A 22,402-nucleotide genomic window follows, 5' to 3' on the forward strand; every position below is an offset into this window, starting at 1 on the left:
AAATAAGCTGCTGGGGCTAGGAATAGTGATTTTATTCAGAAAGTCAGCAGGCAGAGAAGATGGTGGACTACTGTCCCAAAGATCCATTTTGCTGGGATTTGAATGCTAGTTTCTTTTATAGAACAAAGAGGGGAAGGTGAGGAAGTAAAGTGAAAAAGGTGATCAGTTCAGTTCAGTTCAGTCGCTCAGTCGTGTCCGACTCTTTGCAACCCAATGAATCGCAGCACGCCAGGCCTCCCTGTCCATCACCAATTCCCGGAGTTTACCCAAACTCATGTCCATCGAGTCGGTGATGCCATCCAACCATCTCATCCTCTATTGTCCCTTTCTCGTCCTGCCCCCAATCCCTCCCAGCATCAGGGTCTTTTCCAGTGAGTCAACTCTTCACATGAGGTGGCCAAAGTATTGGAGTTTCAGCTTCAGCATCAGTGATAAGTTGTAGCAAATTATTTCCTGGTTCCAGCCAGACCCCAGGGGGGGTGTGTTAATTTCTTCTTTCCTACATCCATTCACAGATGGGCTTCATCTGGATGTTTCCCATAAGCTAAACAAAGGTATTTTCAACCTTAACTCTCAGGCATGGGAGGCAGGATTCCCAGAGATAGACCATTATGTACATTTTAAGCTATAGACAACATCCCTTTAGTGATGAACTTGTAACAAAAGCATAGAGTACAAAGATTAATGGAAAAGAAACAGATCCAATATGAATTCACATTTGTTCTTCCCTATCACATACCCACTTTTCAGAAAAAGCTCAGGCTAGTCTTGTAAAGGATGAAAGAGTACATGGAGAGAGGACCCAGAGTACATGGAAAGAGGACCAGGCCGTGCCAGCCAATCCAGCTTCTGCAGGTGAGAGCTACACACTGGCAGGGAACTGAGAGCTGCTGACCCTCCATGGAGCAAAGACAGACCCAAAGGACTGACCTACAGAACTGTGAGCAAGTACTGGTACTCTGCTTTTTAAGTCATTACATTTGGGGGATGATTGGTTATACAGTAAAAATTAACACTGTTACTAAAAAGTAGATGCTAATTATTATTGTTCAAACAGAAAATGTTGCTTTGAATCTTTAGCAAACATGCATGATATGGGGATAATTTTTTAAGACTAAAATAAATCTAATATACCTTTATTTATATACTGAAAGTATTCGTTGCTCAGTCATGTCCGACTCTTTGCAACCCCCTGGATTGTAGCCCACCAGACTCCTCTGTCCATGGAATTCTCTAGGCAAGAATACTGGAGTGAATTGCTATTCCCTTCTCCAGGGGATCTTCCCAGCCCAGGGATCAAACCCAGGTCTCCTGCATTGCAGGAGGATTCTTCACTGTCTGAACCAGCATATATTTTAAAGAATAATGGAATTTAAAGCAGGAGTTAAAGAAATACAACACTTAACTACAATAAAGTAATTCACTGGAATTCAAATATCCTCAATTATTTAATCCAGGGGCCAGCCCTCAGGCCAAATCTGAACCCTGACCTATAAAGTTTTGACTGACCTATAAAGTAAATAAAGTTTTATTGGAACACAGCTATGCTCATTTAATTATATATTGTCCAAAGTGCTTTCAAACTGTGGTGCTGGAGAAGACTCTTGAGAGTCCCTTGGACAGCAAGGAGATCCAGCCAGTCCATCCTAAAGGAAATCAGTCCTGAATATTCATTGGAAGGACTGATGCTGAAGTTGAACTCCAGTACTTTGGCCACCTGATGTGAAGAGCTGACCCAGTGAAATGGGATGGTGGGGAAAGATTTCTGATGCCGGGAAAGATTGAGGGCAGGAAGAGAATGGGGCAGCAGAGAATGAGATGGTTGGATGGTATCACCAACTCATTGGACATGAATTTGAACAAACCCCAGGAGATAGTGAAGGACAGGGAAGTCTGGAGCGCTGCAGTCTATGGGGTTGAAAAGAGTTGGATACAACTTAGTGACTGAACAATAGCTTCTTTAATACTATGATACCAGAGCTGAATAATTGAGACTAAGACTGTGGCTTGCAAAGTCTAAATTATTTCCTATCTGCCCCTTTACAGAAAAATTTGCTGACTCCTGTTTTAGTGATTATATTTCAATAAATGTTAACTATTGTCATCATCATTATCATACATTGTCATCATCCCTATTACTGTAGCCGATGGGATGCATGTGGAAAATAATCTTCCCTTGATCAAAGAGCAGCCACCTAATCCTACAAAATTAGTATTCCTAATCTTTACATGAACACTGTAGTCAGCAATGAAGGGAAACACATACCCTTCTCCTTATTTGAGAAAGTACTAATAGAGAAACTTGCCTTCTATTAGAATGTATTTATTTGCCATCTAAGTCTACACATATAATTTTTACTTAATTTCAAAGATACAATACATTTAAAAATCTCTATAGATAACCATTAACCAAAATTGGTTTAAAATATAATACGGACAAAAAGCAAAAATTAGATTCACTTTATTATGTGAAACTAGTTATTAGTGGTGTTTAGGGACCATATGAGCTGTTACTAAAAATCTTAAATCTGTATTTCTACAGAAGAGTACAGTAGTCTATGTTTAAAGAATGTTCTTGACCAGAAAGTTAATAAGTTTAAAGTCATTTCCAGTTTTCCAGTTGAGACAATATACAATACGTATGAGAAAACACAGGAGTTTGATGAGTGACAAGATTTGAGAAGATAGACCCAAGAACTAAAATGTATATGACAATAAATACAATAAGAATTGGAAAAAAATTTAAAATTTGGAAGCATGGGTCCTGTGCCTTATTATTTAACTTTTAGAAACATTTGTGTATTTATTTGGCCGTGTCTTAGTTGTGGCATGCAGGCTCAGTGGTTGCAGCGTGTGGGATCTTAGTTCCGCAACCAGGGTTGAACCTGCATCTCCTGCGTTAGAAGGTAGATACTTAACCACTGGACAACAAGGGAAATCCCTGGGTCCTTGGCCTTAGAACTCATTGTTTATTTTGTTTTCTTTACGTCATAAAGCTTCTAAGAGTTTTTTGTCATTCTTGTAAAATTTTAGGAGGATGTGGCTAAATATCAGTCTCTTAAAATGTAATCTGCTTGGCATATGATGGCTGCATCAAACTTATATTTTTCTCTGTTGTTGCTTTGGTTACTATCTATATTCTCTTTCTGAAATTGTGTGTGTCCTCCTTGATAGATCCTACATCTCTCTCAATCTGTCTGTCAAATTTCTTTCATTTCTTTTTTTATCTGTCTGAAAATTTATGTTGACTTAGCTTCTTAATTCATGAATGTGATCTAAATAAAAAGAAGTCAGCTTCAGATATATCTAAATTCTCAGTATGTTATATTTCTCTTGTCACAGTTAAGATATATTAGTGAAATAGAGCCTTAAACATTAATAAATGCTTAATAATTTTCCTAGATTTTATAAAAGTTTTCTTATCAGAAACATACCCAATGATCTAAAGAGGTTGGCTAATAATGAATATTCATTTCATAAATGACTCATAAATAGCAAAAGTAACTAGTGGCAGCGTAGGAGTAAAATATATGGATTCTGAATTGAGTCTGAATGAATCCACAATGGGTAAGTACTCTTATCAGCCTACTCCAAAATGAAAATATCCACTTCTAACAAATATGTTTTACTTCTCCTTACAGTAGTGGCAATTAATGAATCTTTTAATTACACTTACACATTATTCTCATCAGCTCAGCTCCCAGTGGAAATATCAACCTTGAACAAATACCTGTAAAGGGTAACTGTTTTTTTTTTTTTAAGAAATAATTGGCTTTATTAAACGATTCATGAACTGGGCAGCATACCATCTCACAAAAAGAAAGGAGTCTCAAAAAGCTGCAGAAAAGCAAAGGTTCTTAGAGGCACAGGAAGGGAGGGACAGGAAGTCATAAATGAAAAAAAATGAATTATTTCAGGCTAGGTCGCCTACTTTTGGGGGACAAAAGAGTCTATCAGGTGAATTATCTCACTGGCGCTGACCAAGGAATTTCAGACTGATTGGTTAAGGGTAACGGTTAAATATATAGTGCCATGCTAAGTCGCTTCAGTCAGGTCCGACCTGTGCGACCCTATGAACTGTAGCTGGCCAGGCTCCTCTGTCCATAGGGATTCTCCAAGTAAGAATACTGAAGTGGATTGCCATTCCCTTCTCCAGGGTTAAAGATATAGACAGACACTTAAAGCTGAAAGATGCCTAGTCCAACCTCTTCATTTCAACAACAAGGAATCAGAATAAAAGGATTAAATGGTTTGTCTAAGATAACACAGCTAGAAACACAGTTTCTTGATTCCTACCTCGTTAATAAACAACCCATTGTCTTAACAATCAGCGTGACAGAGAGATGTGCCTTGGGAACAAGTCAGACTTAGAGAAGAACTTGCTGTGCACAGAGCCACTTCTGGGTAAAACACACCGAAACGGTCATCAGAGAGCCCAGGCATTAGAGACGCCAGGCACCAAACTCAAGAAGGCAGTGAATTAGAGAAAGGGATGTATCATAGTAAGCTGATGGGCTTCCCTCATAGCTCAGTTCGTAAAGAATCCGCCTGCGATGCAGGAGACCCCGGCTCAATTCCTGGGTCGGGAAGATCCCCTGGAGAAGGGATAGGCTACCCACTCCAGTATTCTGGTCTGGAGAATTCCATAGTCCATGGAGTCACAGAGTCGGACACGACTGAGCCACATTCACTTTCATAGTGAGCTAAAACAAGGACCCTGCTAAATAAGGACCCTGGATACTATCAGACACACATGCATGAAATTAGTCTATACAGTGTTCTCCCAGTCTCTGGGCCAAACCCACACCTACTTTTCTCTTATTTGTTTCTCTCTCAAAGCCTCTGCTTTTCTCTGTTTCTTTTCCCCACCTCTATTCCCCTCAAAATCTAATTTTAACTACATTATATCACATTAGTATTTTTTTACAGGCAGGGAAGAAGGCAAAAAGTACAAAGCACAGTGTAATTTCCCCTAAGTCCCAAATTCCTTAAACTTGATCTTAGCTATGTGATTTAGTAATTTTCCCTGTGTATTTAAGAGTAAGTTAAATATAAATCTTTATTTTTTCCCTTTAAAAACCCTATAAGGTTGCTGCATTATGCACTTCATGATCCGTATTTGGCGGGGGGGGGGGGGGGGGGGGAAGAAAGCTTAGAGAAAAATAAAGATTGTTAAACTTACCAAGCATTCCCAAGACTGAAAGTATCTCTGTTAATCTTGCTAATTAGAGGATTCTGCTGCTGCTGCTGCTGCTGCTAAGCCACTTCATTCAACTGTGTGCAACCCCATAGATGGCAGCCTACCAGGCTCCCCCGTCCCTGGGATTCTCCAGGCAAGAACACTGGAGTGAGTTGCCATTTCCTTCTCCAATGCATGAAAGTGAAAAGTGAAAGTGAAGTCGCTCAGTCGTGTCCGACTGTTAGCGACCCCACAAACTGCAGCCTACCAGGTTGCTCCATCCATGGGATTTTCCAGGCAAAAGAGTACTGGAGTGGGGTGCCATTGCCTTCCCAAATTAGAGGATTAAGTACCTTTAAAGAAATAATCTTCAAAGAAGTGCCTCTACTGTGAAATTTATCAGATAGAGGTTAAAGTTCCTATAAAGGCACAGGAATATAGCAGAAGCCTACTGTCTTCTGAATGTCACAGAAACCTACACTCAGCCTTGATGAAGCATTGACTTAGCGCTTGTACTGTGCCTGGAGATGGCAGCCAACACATCAATGATATGAAAGGACTGTTTACTCGCCTCACATTATCAAAAGGTGATGAAAACTTGAGAATTTCTCAGTGGTTTTGATGACACATGAGTATAGGCCAATTTACAGTTATTCTATGATCCTATTTTAGTCTCCTGTTGATAATGGAGTCCCTACTGTGTGTTTTATTTTTTTAATCTCTTACTTTTCAGTAAGTTGATATTCAGTGTGTGAAATGTCTGTTTCTATCATGTAGTGTTATTAGGGAAATTTTCATCTGAAATGTGAGTCCATGAAATTATACTTCTAGCTTCTTGAGGTTATGATGTTCTAAACCCTAGGAGTTTGCTTCCAGGCCTGCTTAGCAACCCTGTCTGCAAAGCAGGAAAGTTCCAGACTCTGGAATAAGTCAGATGCTCTGTAAATTAGACAAAGAGCCCTAAGTCCACAGACCACCAGTCCAACATTAAATCAGACTCTTAACTACTGTAGTCTCTGACTCTTTACCCCAGTATTTCTGGGAGATTGGCTCCCCATTTACAGTCTGCACCTGAGTGCTCACGTTTTCCTTAAGAAAGTGGGGAACTTGTTGCTGCTTTTCTCCCTGTGGTTCTCTACCCCCAGCCCCCACAAACTGGGCATTTCTCCCTCCCCAGCCCATCCAGGAGAGTACATGGCTTGTGCCTTTGAATATCACTGATTAGTGACCATGTATCCAGTACCTACTCCTAAGCCCTCCTGATAATACTGGCTTCCTAAACCATCACCTTATGGGCAAAAGTCAGCTCTACTTGTCCAACTGGTGGCAGAGATCCTGAGAATCGTGGATCATGGAGGCAAAGGTGGCCCTTCAGAAGGTGACATTCTCATATATCATGTGTGCTAAGTCGGAGAAGGCAATGGCACCCCACTCCAGTACTCTTGCCTGGAAAATCCCATGGATGGAGGAGCCTGGTAGGCTGAGGTCCATGGGGTCACTAAGAGTCGGACACGACTGAGCGACTTCACTTTCACTTTTCACTTTCACACATTGGAGAAGGAAATGGCAACCCACTCCAGTGTTCTTGCCTGGAGAATCCCAGGGATGGGGGAGCCTGGTGGGCTGCCGTCTATGGGATCACACAGAGTCGGACACGACTGAAGTGACTTAGCAGCAGCAAGTCGCTTCAGCCATGTCCAAGTCTTTGGGACCCCATGGACTGTAGCCTGCCAGGCTCCTCTGTCCATGGGTCTCTCCAGGCAAGAATACTGGAGTGGGTTGCCATTGCCTCCTCCAGGGGTTCTTCCCGACCCAGGGATCAAACTGGCCTCTCCTACATTGCAGGTGGATTCTTTACCGCTGAGCCACAGGGGAAACCCCGTCTCATGTGGCAGCAAAGGCGAATTTGAATCTCTCTTGGTCTATACATCAGTCTATAAAAATAATTAAGTAAACCTTCAACGTGACAGCCACTAGTTTTGGAGAGTCAAACAGGCATCCAACACCCAACATCCTGAATTGCTATCTTTCTGAGACTGGAGGGAAGTGATGAACCTACCACATTTTGAAATGAAAGCAGAAGTCACTCTGCAGCAGGGCTATAGCTTAACATTTTCAGCAAGACGTGGATCCTTTATTCGCTTTCCACTTACAATGCTCTAACTGCAAGTCTTTGTTCACAGTCAAGTGGGACTGAGACCAGGGTCCAGGAAGATTAAGGCCTAAGTCCCAAACTTGCCTTGGATCAAACCACCATTTCAGGTGAAATCTGAGGGTTTCGAAGTCTGAATAATGCAAATTACCGGGGCTTCCCTGGTGGTTCAGTGGCTAAGAATCTGCCTTGCAGTGCAGAGGGGACAGTGGTTTCATCCCTGGTCTGGGAAGATCTTACATGCTGCAGAGCAGCTAAGCCGGTACACCACATCTACTGAAGCCCCTGCCTTCGCAACTCCTGAAGCCCGCATGCCTGCGTGCACCACGAGATAAGCCACTGCAATGAGAAGCCCGTGCACCACAAGGAAGAGCAGCCTGCACTCGCCGCAACTAGAGAAAGCCCGTGTGCGGCAACAAAGACCCAGTGCAGCCAATAAGCAAATAAATAACAATTTTAAAAATAAAATTTTTTTAAGTCATGCAAATTACTGTCTGTCGTGGCCAGAAGAATGTGCCCCTCAGATTTTCTAGGGCAGGAGGTATAATTGGCTTCTGGTCGTGGCTGCTGACATGCTGGCAGCCAGGTTAATCTTCCTACAGGCTGCACTGGCCAGTGACCAGGCACGTTAGGGATATTACTCCTGGGAGGCAGGGGCTCCTCTGATGGATGACTTTGGCTCAAAAGACCCTTCCAGACTGACTGAAATTTTCTTAGAACCACAAAGCAGTCCATGGCGTTCCTCAGCACTTTTATTCCTCCTCCCACTCCATCTCCCTTCCTTCTCTCCTTCATGGGTGCCAGACCTGCCTCAGGGTCTGCTGGCTCTCCTGCCTCCTTCTACTCCTTCCCCATCGTCCCTCACCAGTGTTTCCCCACTACATCTCTTATCCATCTCATCCCTGCTTGTCATCTGCTTCTCAGGGGACCTGCACGAAATCACTCTTTAACTATTCTCTTTTGCATGTGCAATTTAGGACCAAATGTATTTCCTGAATTCAGGTCCAAATGTCATTCATTAGAAGAAGGAAGACTTAGTCACGAAAGAATATGCATGTGAACTGCCTGTATTGACTAATGAACTCTGTTGACCTAAATATGCAGGAAAGCATTTCAGTTCTGACTAACTTAAAATCTCTAGAGCAAGGCCTTGTAGATTGGAAGAGTTATTGGAGGAGCTACAAGGAAAGAGGTGAGGCCAGAAGGTCTCCTCCTCCTACGTGCAGTGGATGAACTTGGGAGACGAGGTGATGTCACAATGGAGGAACTATAGCACCGCCTCGAAGCTTGCCTGGGGGTGGACAGGGCTCTGAGGGGCAAGCTGTGCTCTCATTACCCGGTCACTCATCCGCACGACAAAGTCCACAGAGCACCTGCTCCACAGCGAGCTCGCCCACAAGGATGACAGAGACACTCCTTTCCAAGTCATCACTTTGCAAGCTCCCTTTTGTTGATGTAAAAAAAAAAAAAAATCAATAATCAGATTATTGGAGGTGGCCTCCTTATGACAGAAAACCGCAAAATCCTGTAAAGCAATTATCGTTCGATTAAAACATTTTTTTAAAAACATAAAGTTTAATGAAATTTTAAAAATCAATCAGAAACCCCAATTAAATAGAATTGAGACCAGCAGGGGGCGCTCTCACTGCCTGTGATGACAGTAGAACCCCACAGGAAGAAGACAGACTCCCTCTGTTTCCTCCTGGGGACTCAGCCAATGACAAGCCCTGAACTCCTTGTTCACTTTGGCCCACCCTCCCGACTTCCCGTCCCCTCTATAAAATCGGGCTCCTCCCCTTTTGTGCAGGGATTTGCATGTAGTCCCCCATGGTTGCATACCTCAAATTACAATTCTCTGCTGATCTCAAATAAAGTACTCTTTGCAGGAGAAATATTTGGCTATCTGTTTCTGGTCAATATTAGGAACACAGGCACCCATCGATGTTTCTACCTTCCCAGTTACTAAATTTTCAGACCGTATCCAAGAATCAGCTTGACCTTTATCTGTTGTTAAATTTTCTTTGTAAAAAGTACATACACAGGATTTGGTTAGAGTTTCCTTTATGTTTTTCTATGTATTTGAAATCTGTAATATTAAAATAGGTAAAAGTGAAAGATGATTTCATAGACTAAAAGTCTTCCTTTTTTTTTTTTTGGATGTCAGGCATATAATTGAGACACAGTAGCCATAGTTCGTTAATAGTATTGCATTAGGACATGTAAAAGTTTCTATCTGATCAGTTATTATTACAAGTTGTTGTGGTTGTTCAGTCGTAAGTCGTGTCCGACTCTTTGTGACCTCATGGACCCTCCAGGCTCCTCTGTCCATGAGGTTCTCCAAGCAAGAATACTGGAGTGGGTTGCCATTTCCTTCTCCATTTTTTTTTTTTTTAATGTGGTAATAATTTCACCCATACAGAAAAGTTTTGTTTTGAAAGACTTTCCTTAGTGAGTTGTCTTGAAATTTTTATTGAAGGTCACCTGACTGTACGCTTATGAATCTAGACCCTACATTTTGTTTCATTGATGTGTTTATGCTGTGTCTTAATTACTTTATCTTTTTAAATTTTTATTTATTTATTTTTGTCTGCACTGGGTCTTCGTTGCTGTGTGTGGGATTTCTCTAGTTCCATCAAGTAGGGGCTACTCTTCATTGCAATGGCTTCTCTTGTTGCACAGTTGGCGCTTAGTTGCTGAGGCATGTGGAATCTTCCTGGATCAGAGATCAAACCCAGGTCCTCTGCATCAGCAGGCAGATTCTTAACCACTGGACCACCACAGAAGTTCCATGTTTATGGAAAAGTTGAAAAAATAACAATAGTACTAAGAACATCCACATTGTTCCCCCATTATTAGTATTTTCCCCCTTCAGTTTATCATTTGCTCTAATATTTTTTTCCCTGACTTGTTTGGGGTAAGTTACATACACTAAAGCTCTTTATCTCCATATACATCACTGTTTCCTAACAGTTGCACAGTTATTAACGTCAGTAAATTTAACACCATGCTATGCTTTTATCTGAGCTTCCAGATGGAACTAGTGGTAAAGAACTCTCCTGCCAATGAAGGAGACATAAAAGATGTGGGTTCAATCCCTGAGTTGGGAAGATCCCCTGGGGGAGGGCATGGTAACCCACTCCAGTATTCTTGCCTTGGAGAATCCCATGGATAGAGAAGCCTGACGGACTGCAGTCCCTAGGGTCACAAAGAGTCTGACACAACTGAAGAGACCTAGCACGCACATATGCTTTTATCTAATTTAATCTATCATTGGGCTTACCTGGTGGCTCAGTGGTAAAGAACCTGCCTGCCAGTGCAGGAGACGTAAGAGACGTAGGTTTGATCCCTGGGTCAGTAAGATCCCCTGGAAAAGGAAATGGCAACCCTCTCCAGTATTCTTGCCTGGGAAAGCCCATGGACAGAGGAGCCTGGCAAGCTACAGTCCATGGGTTTGAAAAAAGTTGGGCAAGACTTAGCAACTGAGCATGCATGCCATTCTATCATTGGTATCAGTGTTCCAGTCTTGTCTTCTTAAGTTAATAATGTCCTTTATAGAAAATTTATTTCCTCCGGCACACAGCTGAATCTGGAGTCTGTTGTTGCATCTAACTGTCATGTCTCGTTCAGTCACCTTTTAATCTAGAACGTTTCAGTAGCTTTTCTTTAAGTGTTTGAAGAATGCAGCTCTTCACCCCTTTTTAAAATAGAACATTCCTCGCTCTGCATTTGCCTAGTTTCCTTATGATGAGGTGCAGGTCTACCTTCTTGACCGAAACACTACACAGGTAATACACCCTTCTCGGGATCACTCCTGGAGGCACGTGGTAGTTCTCTGTTCTCCACTGGTGATGTCGATCTAGAGCATGTAGTTTGCTGTTTTCTTTTCCCTTTCAACCAACAAGTAGTCTGGCAGGGGGAGACACCAGCATTTCACCAAATTGCCTGTATTGAGCATCTCGATGATTCTTCTCTGATCCAGGCTTTACTGTGAACTTTCAGCTCCAGCACACCCTTCACTTTGATCAGTGAGCCCCCAATTATTTATCACTTATTCGTGGTTATTACCTATTAATATGGACTCGTGGATTACTACTTTCCCAATGGCTTACAATGTATTAACACAATTATTGGGATGCTCACATTGTCCTGGACCTGGCCTGTGGAAGCCCCATCAAGTTGGCTCCTGAGTCTTTGTGATGGGCCACAGGTGCTTTTTCTTTAAACCTGCATTGTAATAATAAATTCTACGATTGCTGAAAAAAATTTAAAAATAAAAGTCAATTGAAAAAAATGCAAATCTCCCCTATAAGAATTTCAGGCTGCTCTGTTGTGCCTTGAGTTGTATTGCTTATAGTCTTTTTTGTTTTAAAGTTTTTTTTTCAATAAATTAAACATTTCTTGAGTATTCATAGTACTAATACATTATGTTTGCAATAATCTATCGAGGCACAAAGGGCAGATAAAAGAAGTGTAATCTATGGTCTTATATTAAAGAATTGATAATAGCTATAAACAGAAGGTCTCTCAGGGCTCCTTTAATATTTGAATAAGAAATGTAGGCAGGGCCCTGCCCCCGCCTGCTGTGCGCGCGCTGGCCGGGCAGCATGGCGGCGGCGGCGGGCGCCCCCCAAAAAAAAAAAAAGAAATGTAGGCAAAGCATACATAATAATCATCAGACATTAAGTAAAACCTCCAGCTTCTAATCTTCAGTCAGTTTGAAACCCAATCAGTATGACCTTCGTGCCAGTCCTGCCATCCTGAGCTCTCCCAGGGGCCGTGGACAGTCTGAAACCCACACCCTCCACGTTCCCCTGCAGACAGAAGCATCGAGAGATGCTAGTGGGTGGAAGGTAAGCACATGTCTATTCCAAGAAGCTGGTGCGCACCTGCAGACACAGACGGCTGTGGGTGTTGCCTGTGGCTATCAGCTGTGCACTGAGCACCCCCCACTTCAGGGAGGAAGGATTGGTGGGAACTTTTCTCTGATCCCTGTCTCTTGTCATTCCCATCTTCCTTATCTTCAGAGGCTAAATTCCTGATTCCCAGTAATAATCTCACTAAAACTACTTAGGTGGCTACCGTTTTCCTGACTAATATCATGTGACTTAGTTTCTTATTAATTTTTTAAACTTTTATTTATTATTATTTATTTTGGCTGCGTTGGATCTTCATTGCTGTGCATGGGCTTTCTCTCATTTCGGGTGGTGGGGGCTACTCTCTAGTTGCGGTGCATGGACTTCTCATTGCGGTGGCATCTCTTGTAGTGGAGCACAGGCTGTAAGCATGCAGGCTCCGTAGTTGCGGTACACAGGTTTAGTTGCTCGTTGGCATATGGGATCTTCCTGGACCAGGGATCAAACCTGTGTTGGCTGCATTGGCAAGTGGATTCTTAACCACTGGACCATCAGGGAAGTCCAATTTCTTATTAATTTGTCACATACTTATATAGCATTTACCATGAGCTAGGTTTTACAAATATTCACTCATTTCATCCTCTTAATAACCCTACAAAGTAGGTAAAATATTATTGATAGGCACAGAGGTAACTTGCCTAAGGTCACAAAGCCAGGAAGCAGCAGAGCTGGGGCTCAAACCCAAAATGTTAGGCTCTGGAGTTCATGCTTTTATTCTTATAACCTTTGCAAATAATACCTATGAGACTATTTGTCTGCTTGAGATGTTATAATACCATCAACTGGACAGTTTAAACAAGAGATGTTCATTTTCTCACAGGTCTGGAGGCTGGAAGTTCAAGATCAAGGTCTGGCAGTTGGTTTGCAGTGAGAGCTCTCTTGTTGACTTATAGAGGACTGCCTTCTCACCATGTCCTCACGGGGCCCTTTCCTGGGGTGGGGGTGAGAGAGAGAGAGTTATGGTGTCTCTTCTTATAAGAAATACCCCTATCAGATTAGAGTCCCAACCTTACAACCTTATTTAATCTTAATTGTTCCCATAAAGGCCCTACCTCCAAATAGAGTCACATTGAAGTTAGGGCCTCAACATGTGAATTTTGAGGGATTCAAACAGAGACCAAAATAACAGCAACAAACAGCCTTGCCCACTATTGACGGAAATCATCAGTAAAGGGTCAATAACAGAAGTGAAAAGGAGTCTTATTCGTGCCAAACTGAAGACTACAGCCAGAGAGATATAGATTCAAAAAGCCTTGAATTGTGTTCCCCTGGGCTACAAAATAGAGGAGGTTCTAAAGGAAAAAACTACAAAATCACAGCAGCTGTTCATCAAGAATTAAGATTGGAGCTGCAAGAAGTAAGGAAGCTTGCTAAGCAAGGATTGGTTATGATCTGAAATGGTTGTGTAGTTACAAGAGGAGACCCTGAGACCTAAGGTTGCAGCTGGCATGTGCCAGCAGACACTGTTATGAGAACAGCTGGTGACGTCCTGAGTCTGATATAGTTCGAAAATTCAACTTCCCACGGATGCAGGAAATCACATCCATAATGGTCACCGGCTCCAGCTGGGTGCCTGAACCACAGTGACTCCATTCTGATTTTCAAATGCATTCTTTCCTTTAAAGGTTAAAGCAGATGTATAGTGCATGTTTAATGGGCCATAAAACAGGCTGTTTTAGTTACATAAAGTTTAGGTTCAATCATGTATAAGCCAAAATGACTTCCCCACATCTCAATAGGTAAAAACTTCTCCCATCCCTACATCATTATGTCTTGTGGCCCTGAGAATGCAGCATCCTGTTCCCTGGGCTCCAAAGGAAATGCCTGATTCATTTTTTTTTTTTTTTTAACCTCCCTCTATCATGGGACTGTGCCCGAGTTATTCAATCTTGCTGAGCTTTGCTTTCTCCACCTGAAAGTGGGTTGTGAGTATTAAATAAAACAACAACACAAATTTCATAATCTAGTCCCAGCCACATAGCATCTACTCCATATACCTGTGCTCCCTGTTTTCAGTTCTCTTCAGATGATGCTCATCAGCACAGCACGTCCACCCTAGTCCTACTTATTCAGCAGCATCCGTGGACATCTGTCCACCCACAGATCGTGTTAGAGGGCAGATCCTAGCCTGGCTCACTCTGCCTCTCTGAGCGAGCTCTACTCCGCAGACATGCCAGGTGGAGACCGTATACCCCTCTCTGTGTACGGCTGGGGTCCCCCGTGTACACACCCAGCTTCTACCCAACAGCCACACCCATGCCACTTGTAGAAAGTGGGGGGAGACAGAGGCTGCACTTCTGCTGCTTCTGGAAGCATTTGATTTTTCTGAGATGGCAGGGCCTAAGACGTGGCCTGAAGGCCCCCGCTCCGAGGTGGGGATCAGCAAAAGTGATCCCCTGCGACAGTGAAAGCCCTGAACTCTCAGGACCCACGTGGGGCAGCAGGTCGCTGGCTTTTGGATTCACACGGTGACCAAGGAGGCAGTTCACTCACAGGGCCAGTTCTGCAATGTCGGTCTTGAAGTTAGCTCTGAAAGTTCCACCAGAGTCTTCCTTTCCAGACTTTGCGATGATTTTGCCGACCCAATCCCCTGTAGAGTCTCTTTGTGCTCAAATGTCCTGGAGTCATCACCACCTAAAGCAGACACTGTCTCAGACAAGTGTGCAGAGGTCAGAGATACACAGTACCTGAGGCTATAGGTCCATGGAACTCACACCCTGAAGTTTCCTGGTGCTTGCTGTGGTCACCCCAGTGCCCAGAACTGCCCAGTAGACAGTTGTGAAACTGTTGACCCAACATTGCCCCTTCATTAGTTATTGATCCCTTATTAGTTATCTGCCACTGCCTAACTAATTACCTCACATTTAATGGCTTAAAACAATACACATCCGTTATGTTGCAGTTTCTATGGTTCAGGACTCTGGGATTGGTGTGGCTGGATCATTCTAGGCTGTGGTCATCACAAAGCAACCTGAAGGAGGCTCCCTTGCCAAGCCCCCGACCCTCACCCCAGGCTGTTGGCAGGAGTCCCCGTTCTTCACCATGTGGACCACTTCCAGCTGCCGGAGCAGACTCACAACCCTGCAGTGATTCTGTCCCCACATTGTCCCTACCAAAGAGCAGGTGACTTTCCCGTGTGAGTGATTCAAGGGTGAAGCAGACAGAGACCCACACACATCTGAGACCCAAGCTCCAAGCTCTGAATAATCTGCGTCTTAGAGACGACATCTCATCTCATACCTATTAAGGTGGCTATTACCAAAAAACAAGAACAAGTGTTGGTGAAGATGTAGAGAAATCGGAACCCTTGTGTCCTGCTGGTGGAAATGTCAAATGGCGCCACTGCCATGTAAGTCCATTTGACAGTTCATCCAGAAAGTTAAGCCTTGAATTGTCATATGATCGAGCAATTCCACTCACAAGTATATACCCAGAAGAATTGAAAGCAGGGACTTGTACATCCGTGTTCACAGCTGTGTTATTCACAATAGCCAAAGGGGGAAGCCGCCCAAGTGTTCCTTGATAAATAAGATATGGAATATACACACAATGGAATATTATTCAACCTTTAAAAAGGAAATTCCAAAACATGCCACAACATGGATGAACCTTGAGGGTATTATGCTAAATGAAGTTAGCTAATCATGAGAGGACAAATATGATTCCTCTTGTAGGAAGTACCTAGGATAACCAAACTCACAGAGAAAGAAGAATGATGGCTGCCAGAGGGGGGGGGGGAGCTGTTTAGTGGGTGCCGTGTGTCAGTCTGGGATGAAGAAAATGTTCTGGAGGTAAATGGTGGTGATGGTTGCCCAACAATGTGAATGTCACTGGACTGAACCTTGCCCTGAAGATGCCCACTCACAGCTCCTGTGGGTCAGGATTCTGGGAACAGCTCTGCTGTGATTCTTGGTTGGGGCCTCTCACAGGATAACTATACACTGAACCGTTGTACTGAAAATGGTTAAAAGGATCAATATTATATACATTTTACTACAATTTTAAAGAATAAATTAAAAATAAGATAGAAGTGACAGCTCATCATTTCTACCAAATTCCCTTGGCTGGAAGTGTATGACTCGATCCTGCTGACACTCAAGGAGAGGGAACTCAGCTCCACCCACTGAGGGTAGGAGAGACACAGGATGTGTGGGGTGTGTTTGTCCACCTCCACACCTGTTCAAGGCTTCCCTTCCAAAACAGACACAACTTGTAGAAAAGTAGAAAAATATACCAGCTACTTAAGGATGAATCACAAACTACTTCGGGGTGGACTTCATGCAAAGGATGATCCAAAAGGCAAGGATAAGTGTTCCTCCTCAGGTTGTACTTCGATTTATCTCCTTATACCCGTGGGCCCTGACACCTAAATTGGTTCACCTCAGAGAGTAAAATACTGATAAGGAGATTCGCCTATGTATAAAATAGATTATCCAAACTCAGTGAATTATTCTTTAAGAAAGAAAATTCTATAAATCATTTTCACCTCTATCTACACGCCACTCGTACCTCCCAAGACTATCAGGCAATCAGGCTAAAGGCGTACTCTAGCTGAAATAACTAAGAAGTGTTCAGTCATGAACTGACTCTTTGCGCCCCCTGGACTGTAGCCCACAGGTTCCTCTGTTCATGGGGTTCTCCAGACTAGACTACTGGAGTGGTTTGCCATTCCCTTCTCTGGAGGATGTTCCTGACCCAGGGAATGAACCTGGGTTTCCTGCATTCCTGGCAGATTCTTTATCATCTGAGCCACCAGGGAAGCCCAAGAAGAGAAACAACAGGGAAGTGTGCTCAATATCTTGTAGGAATCTATAATGAAACATATATATTTATGAATCACTTTGCTTTACACCTGAAATTAACACAACATTGTAAATCAACAACATTTTAATACATTTTATTTTAAAAAAAAACTTTAAAAATAAAAAAGTAGAAAGAAAATTCTACCTTTTATGATTTCAAATCAAATGTAATTACCTGAAGGACTGCATTTGAAGTGGCACAGTATTTGCAAGGACAACATTCAAAATTTGCAATCTGTGATTTTGTTGAATTGTTAGGGTAAGTATATAAAACCATATTCTAGAGGCTTCTTGATATATTCCCCTGTGATCACCGTGGGCCTCTCAGTCACAGAAAGGAGTAGGGGTGATCATAGGCTGGGGGTGGTCATAGGAGAGAGCGTGGCTGGAGAGAAACCCCTGCATCTGTAATTCCTTTCTAACGTCTTTAAAGTCCTGTGCAGGGGAAACATCAGACGGAGATCGCTCTCAGGGCGGCATTGCCACTTCTTTCCCAAAGGAATATACTAACAAACATGTTTTAAATAAGTTCTCTCAAGTAGTTTAATTTTTCCTCTGTATAATGAGGATTTTATTGTTTTTCTCTCTGATTTGTTCATCTATTTCTTTCTGCATTGCTTTTTCCTTTCTGATGAAAGGCCAAACTATTTCCAATTTAAGCCAGCACCTCGAGGCTTTTGGTAATCTTGTAGCTGCTCTCCTTCCTCTTCTTTTTTCCTTCCCCAGAGCATATTACAGAAGGGTTGCAGCTATTTCTTAATTTTAAACAGTTGCTTTCTGGGGCAAAAAAAAAAAAAAAAAAAATCAAGAACAGAATAAACTTTAAAAAATCAGCACCTCTCTGTCGCTTTTTATCTTTTTAATTTGTCATTTGACTTGCCTGTGGTTTCATCTCTTTCAGGAGACAACAGATCTTTATCAGAAGAGTTAACTTACATTACGGCAATTTTTAACACAACCTGGGATTTTGATGTACTAGGGACTTCCTGTTATTGCCTTTCCCCAGATCTTTTTTTCATCCCCCCAAATATCTCACCTCCTTTTTTCCCCGTTTCTTCCCCTCTCTTTCTTTCTCTCCTGGGGGTAAAGCAGTTGATCTTGCTATTTCTGGCACTCCCTGACAGTCCTGCCCCTAGAGTTACCCCATTGTTCAGTAATTACCCAATTTCTATACAAGCACAGGTGCCTTGGGTTCAGAGGCCTTTTCCTTTTGTCTTTGTTGGGGGAATGGAGACAGCTGAGGGTGTTTCACTTGGGGAGATTTGCTAATGTATATTTTCCCACTCCCCTGCTAGTGGAGGTGGAGACAGGAGTTCAACTGAGTAATAACTAAAAATTTTAAAAATTGCTGGCTGTGAACTGGAGCTCGTTTGACCCGGGCTCATTTGACTCCCTGACATCATATCAGTCAATTGAACCCCTCAGACTTCAAGTTCATGTCCCTGAGTTGCAAAGCCTTCAGTTCTTAAAGGTTGTCATTTTCAAAACAAAACTAAACAATAATTACCAGTTTAATCATTTATCCTCTGACATTAGCTCAATATTTTAACCGTCAATAATCCAAAGTCCCTCAAGAAGTTTGTACCACACTAAGACAGAATTTTGTTTAAAATTCTGAACGTGTGGGCTGTTGTTTTCTGGACAGTGAAGCAAGTATCAGTGTTGAGACTTGAGTCCCCAGGAGGCTAACTCTGAGCTGGAGATGAGCAGGCAGGATAATTGTGAAAGGGGGGCCCCGGCACCAGAGGAAGGAAGAGCAAGTAAAGAAATAGGACTGGGCAACGGATGACGGTGGGCTCTAGGCCATGTTTGGCGTCCCCGAGGTGTCTCATTGAGAGGCTTGGTCAACTGGTCGCTGGATGTGGGCCATGTCTCCAATGTTCTAACATCTTTGGTGGCAACTCACATGACCCTAGGCTGTTACCCACCCAGGGCAGGGGAAGAGTGGCTTTCCTGTTGGACTGAGGCATACCCGGGTTTGTGCCTGGTTTATACACCTGCCCTCAAGTTCCAGCCAAACACATCCTTTACCTTTCCCGGACGTTGTTCAGTAGCTCAGTTGTTTTTGATTCTTTGCAACCCCATGAACTGCAGCACTCCAGGCTTCCCTGTCCTTCACTAACTGCCAGAGTTTGCTCAAACTCATGTCCATTGAGTCCATGATGCCGTCCAACCGTCTCATCCTCTGCCTCCCCCTTCTCCTCCTGCCCTCTATCTTTCCCAGCATCAGGGTCTTTACCAATGAGTCTTTTTGCATCAGGTGGCTGAAGTATTGGAGCATCCTGGACATAAGCCGCATTTATTGTCCTTTTTATGAAAACACAGCCCAAGGTGAGAAAGGGCTGACCTTTCAGGAACCACACTTTCTTACCCTCTGTTCCCTCCCTTGCTCCATCCGGTGAACCCTGTGCTTAATGCCCTCCCACGGGGCAGCACTCAGTCCTCCCCTCCAGGCTCTGTGGGGCCCCGTGCAGTCTTCCAACGCTGCTGTCAGAGTACCTACCACCCTCTGACATTCGTGAATGACCTGTGTTAAACCCACAAATGTAAGTAGAAGAATAAAGCGGAACCACCTCAAAACCATGAGAAGTCACTCTTTTGTAGAAAGAGACAATGTGCTTAGTCCCTCAGTCATGTCCAGCTCTTTGCGACTCCATGGACTGTAGCCCACCAGCTCCTCTGTCCAAGGGGATTCTCTGGGTGAGAATACTGGAAGGCATTCCTGTTTCCCTTCAAATTTTTCTTTTGTTAGAGTTGAGCTTCATAAAGAAGTGTATTGGAAAACATTATAGGTTCTGTGACTTGTTTATGTTTATGGAATAACATTTTGTTTTACATCTTATTTGAAATAAGAGTAATAACTCTAATAACTCCCTGCCATTTTAGTCTGGCTAGAACCAAATAGTGCAAAAGTAGTGTGAGTGCATAAGGAGGACGTGGATGTGAGTTTGGATTTTCTTGTATCTTTTTTTCTATTTTAAAAATAATACTAAAGTCATGAAGGAGCAGAAAACATGGTGAGCAAGTACTACGTGGTATAAAGAAGAAAGAGAAAAAAAATCAGTAAGTTATGCAAAGGGGTGTCTCAAAGAAAAAGAGGGAAAAGAAGAAATAATCCTTTGGAGGCATCAGATTAATCTCAACTCTGATTCATGATGTGCATGATATGAATTTCTGTCTTGCTTATGAGAGAAGAATATTACTTAAAAATTTTTGTTCTTGTTGTATTAGAGTTTCCACTGAGTTTCATGTTGGTACAGTGAGTGCTAAGAGCCCATTCTTTCTCAGGAGAGTGCTAGAAACAGCCATGGGCCAGAATTAGTTTTATACTCCTTACCCCATTTCTTTTTTCTTTTTAATTAATTTATTTTTTAATTAAAGGATAATTGCTTTACAGAATTTTGCTGTTTTCTGCCAAATATCTACACCATCCACCCTGGCTCCTCAATCAATTGACTTCTGACTTCTGGATCAACCTCAAGAACTTATTACTGAGAAAATGGAATTGACAAATTCTAAGAGAATGCCAGGGCCAATTTCTTAGGATTTCAGAGAAATAATTTAGGAGTCAAGAACTAGAGCCTTTTAGTTGAGGACAGGATATCTAGTTCTTATAAGGCTGACTTAATTTGAGGTTCTAAATGTAGTATATGTGTGAATTTTCCACATTTTTGTAGATTCATCAGATTCTGAAAGTCCCACATCACTCATTTAAAATAATTTACATGCTAAATGATCTGACATGGAAGGCAAAAAACAGATAGCAATAGAGACCAGAGACTATGCTGATGGAAAACAAGGAAGGCAAGTATCAGTGATTGAGAAAAAAGGAATAAAGCAAAGTAGTTCTTGCCACCAATCTCTATCTTTTTTCTACTTTTCTTCGCCTAATAGCTCAGCTGCTAAAGAATCTGCCTGCAATGCAGAAGACCCCAGTTCGATTCCTGGGTCAGGAAGATCCCCTGGAGAAGGGATAGGCTACACACTCCGGTATTCTGGTCTGGAGAATTCCATGCAGTGTATAGTCCATGGGGTCACAAAGAGTCAAACACTACTGAGCAACTTTCATATATATATATATATATATATATATATATATATATATATATATATATAAAATACTTTTGTCACCTGTAGAAAAACAAAAGCCAGCCTTGAGACTCAAATAACTAACATCAAGAGGTGTGAAAGGATGCAGGGTCTGTGTTTCGTCTTTCCTCCACAGCAGGGGTATGGTTAGGGGATTAGGAAGGGTTGGCACTGTTTTTAAGGCTGGTCCTAAGTTTAAACGGCAGATATGGCTGGACTGAGCCACAACCAGTGTTGAGTAACATAATCAGAAGTTAAGAAAGGATTCTAGGGACTTCCCTGATGACCCAGTTAAGAGTCTGCCTTCCAAGGCAGGGGACATGGGTTCCATCTCTGCTCAGGGAACTAAGATCCCACATGCCATGGAACATGTAAGTCCATGAGTTAGTTACAGCTAGAGTGGAGCCCTCAGGCCATAATGAAGACCCAGGCAGACAAAAAAAAAGAAAGAAAGAAAACACACACACACAATAAAAAGGGATTCTGACTCAACCAGAAATGATGTGACAAGTTAAATACAGTCTTCCCTCAATATCTGTGAGGTGTTTAGTTCCAGGACACTCACAGAAACCTGAATCCTGTGGAGCTCAAGTCTCTTACCTAGAATGGCATAGTTCACAGACTCTCCTCTGTGCCTGAGGTCCATATCTGCACTTCAACCAACCTTGGGTCCAATTTGAATCTGCAGATGCTGAACTCAAGGGTAGGGAGGGCCAACTGTATTTAGTGTTTATAGGACATGTGTGTTTGGGATTAAAAAGAAATTTCGTTTCCTGTCATCGTTAGAGGTAGAGATTTGAATTTTTTTAATGTGAATTTTTTGTCAATCACGAAGCAAAGCAAGTTCTGGGGCCTTTCTCACTGACTCACTGTATCTCATTTACTTTTCCTAAGATATTTAATGTCCTTTTTTCACCCACAGAAAAAAAATTTTTCTCTCATTCACACGGATGAAATGTGGTAAAATCAGCTGTGAAGACAGGAGTTGATGTTAAGAGGTCAATATTCTAATAAAGCTGGAGACCTCTTTTTATAACTTAAAATGACCAGACACACTCATATACATGGGTGCATGAACACAAAATCAGGGTTTTAGTTTTATGATGCAGAACAACACTAGGTCTCGTTGCCATGACAAGTGACCTTAACATCTCCCTGACTTAGCCCTGCCTACGTGGCACATCCATTGAAGGGTGACAGGAGTTATGCTCCATCTGACCATCGGAGACTCAGGCGGCCATTGCCTTCACTGTCTCGTGACATTGCA

At 42.5% G+C, this 22,402-nt stretch overlaps 1 long non-coding RNA gene across 8 annotated transcripts in view; it reads left to right on the forward strand.

The window, feature by feature from the left end:
• Positions 1-16,271, forward strand: part of LOC122448635 — a 34,216-nt gene extending 17,945 nt beyond the window's left edge. For 2 of the 8 annotated variants that reach the window (XR_006271700.1, XR_006271703.1), the window contains exons 3-4: positions 751-954; positions 13,065-16,271. This is a non-coding gene — a long non-coding RNA (uncharacterized LOC122448635). Of the gene's footprint in view, positions 1-750; positions 955-5,229; positions 5,298-13,064 lie in introns of those variants that run through there. The other 6 variants (XR_006271702.1, XR_006271704.1, XR_006271701.1 and 3 more) reach the window with 6 other exon arrangements.
• The last annotated feature ends 6,131 nt before the right edge of the window (positions 16,272-22,402 follow it).

This window comes from Cervus canadensis, chromosome 10 (assembly GCF_019320065.1).
Source record: "Cervus canadensis isolate Bull #8, Minnesota chromosome 10, ASM1932006v1, whole genome shotgun sequence".
NCBI lineage: Eukaryota > Metazoa > Chordata > Mammalia > Artiodactyla > Cervidae > Cervus > Cervus canadensis.